Below are 2,783 nucleotides of genomic sequence, written 5' to 3'. Positions count from 1 at the left end.
CCCAAACCAAAAAAAAACCTAATTAAAAAAATCTGTAACTCCTAAAAAAAAAAAAAAACCCAAACCAAAAAAAAACCCTAATTAAAAAAATCTGTAACTCCTAAAAAGAAAATTGGTTGATAGGTATTGTCATCATACTAGTGCAGTCAAATCTTAATGCAGGTGTCTATTTTGTGGGGAATTCCTCTCTTTCTTATGAGAATGGGGATAAGAGGTTTTTTCTRTTTGATGATCATTTGATTGATGACACTGGCATGATCAACCATAAAGACTTGCTGAGTCTTTCTCATCGAGAGAAAACCTCACACAGTAGTTCCCTGCTTCCTGTAGTTATGTTTCAATCCATTCTGTTTAAAGCATAGATTTTCTCCATTGTTGTTTATCATTTGACTGACCATGAGCCACCAGTCAGGACAGTGAATGGGGTCACCAGACTTGAAAGTTAAGATGCATGAGAAATTTGCATTTCTTCTTTCTTAGTGCATACTTCTTGCCTTAATTGTCATAGAGACTAATGTTCTAGTGAGAGATTTCTCTCTTTGTTTTTTAAAGAAGCTTCTCAAAAATGTCTTTTTTTTCTTTCTCAAAAAAGAATTAAATATGGTATTGTCATTCCTTTTTTGGTGTTCGTAGAAAGAAAAACCAAAGCTAAATCATAAGCAAAGAGAGCATATCATCAGTGGAGCAGATGTAGAAACAGATTTTTATGGATTTTTTTTTCACTGTGAACTAAAATATTAATATTTTATTTGTTTATGTTGTGAACAAAACTCTCTTTTGTAAAGAATTTTTAGAAATCTATGACAGAAATTATATTTGAAACTATGAAAATTTAAGTTCTACCGAGTAACCTCAAATTCTGGGAAAGACCTCTAGCTCTACAATTAGATCTGTTTTATACCACAGCTGTTAGACACCTGAAAACTTTAATTTTTCATTCACAATTAGAAGAAACTTGTTTTAAATATATTAGTGAAAATTATCTAAATCACCATTTTCAAGCACAATATTAAATTATCATTCTTAACAAATCAATTGATTTATCTGTGTCTTTTGTTGGGTTTTTTTTCTCAGTTCTTCAAACTGATGTGGTACAAGAGAAACAGTGATGTTACTGTAAAAAATAATGACCATATAGCTGATGTATGTCTTTTCCAGATTGAAATAAATTCTGATTGGAGACATATATATGCATTAAGAACTGCAAAGGTAATTTGGGTCCTATTATATTTAATAGGGCTGATTTTAGTTTTTGTTTGTCAGGTACAGTTATTAAGACCAATCATTATAAATGGTGACTCAGCCTTTAAGCAAATACGTGGAGCTTCACCAGGAGGGTTTATACGAATAGCACATTTTGGTTTCTGTAATAACAATACTTAAATCATGTTAGTACTTCTGCTACTTCCTTAAAGGCAAGTGAATTTCAGCAGCAGTGGACTTGATTTTACGCTGAAGTTTTCCGAGTTCAATAAAACATTAGGCACACAAAATATCCCTAAGAAGGGAAAACCCAGGGTGACACATTATATTCATATTCCATTGATATCCATGTAAATGATTAAGGGCATATTTTTTTTAGATCCAATAGCTGCCATAATATATAAAATAAATATATTTTATCCAGGTGGATACCACTAGATTAGTACCTCATTAATGACAATTATATGCTATCTGTAAAGGTTTGAATTTTGAGTTGGGTTTCATTCTTTGCTGGGTSAGTGCACTGGGTTGAGCTTGGCTGGATGTCTGGTGTCCACCAAGCCACTCTCTCAGTCCCCTTCCCAGCAGAACAAGGAAGGGAGAAGAAGATGGAAAGCAGCTAGTCGGTTGAGATGAGGCAGTTTGCTAAAGCAAAAAAGACAAATGAAAGTTTATCTCTGCACGAGCAAAGGGAATCTCGTTCCCATCAGTGAGTGATGCTCAGACACTTGCTGGGAAGCAGRCCCTCTGCACATGTAGCAGTTGCTCTGGAAGGCAAACATTGTAGGATAACAAATGCACCCCSATTCCTCCCCTCTCCCTTAGCTTTTCTCTTTACAGGTGTTCCAGTTCCTAAAAATATCTGACTGCCTCACATTTATGCATGTATAGTCCCTAAGTAATTTTCCCCTCCACTGCTACTAATGTTGGATATAAATGTTTTCTAGGTACTGTCAGAACCAATCCAAAAATCTTTTTTCTTTTCACTGTTTATATGTATTGAAAGTGAAAACCTGTAATTCAAATGGACTATGCAAACCTTTGAACTTAAGTGCAAAAACAAGTCTTTCATTGAGTTGTTCTACTAGAATGACTTTAAAAATAAATCTTTTTATTATTCAATAGATGTATTCTGACAAGTGTTTGTTGCCTTCAATCAGTTGCTCATTTATTTCACAAAAGCAAAGATATATTGAATGTTACTATTCTTAAGAAAAATGAAATATTCCAAGGTAAGTAAAAGTTACAGAGGGTTACCAACAAAATTAATTAAGCACAATGTAGTAATATGTCTGAAATTATAAAGAAGAAAATTACACTGRGAATTTAGCTATGTGTTGCATGGGGGAGGGCACAGAATTTGAAAGAATATTCAACAGCAGAAAAATTGTTTTGTTTCCTCATTACTAGAATCTTTTAATGATTAWATGTATTTATGGCTTCTGTACCTTCATTGTCTATTTTAGATGTAGTTTTATCCTTTTACTGCTGTAATGATATGAAAGATAGCTAAAATTCAGCAGCAGGACAACTGACTTAATTATCTTTAAAACCATACATTAATGTAGATTGTGTTCTCT

General features: G+C 33.2%; 1 protein-coding gene across 3 annotated transcripts in view; it reads left to right on the top strand.

Moving 5' to 3' along the window:
* The window catches only part of CSMD3 (CUB and Sushi multiple domains 3), a 575,335-nt gene that overhangs the window by 456,544 nt on the left and 116,008 nt on the right, over window positions 1-2,783 (top strand). The window lies entirely within an intron of this gene.

This window comes from Malurus melanocephalus, unplaced genomic scaffold, assembly GCF_030028575.1.
Source record: "Malurus melanocephalus ecotype Western Australia unplaced genomic scaffold, MMel_1.1 scaffold_3, whole genome shotgun sequence".
Classification (NCBI taxonomy): Eukaryota; Metazoa; Chordata; class Aves; order Passeriformes; family Maluridae; genus Malurus; species Malurus melanocephalus.
Note: the sequence above shows the minus strand (reverse complement) of the source record. Positions and strands in the feature narration are given on the sequence as shown.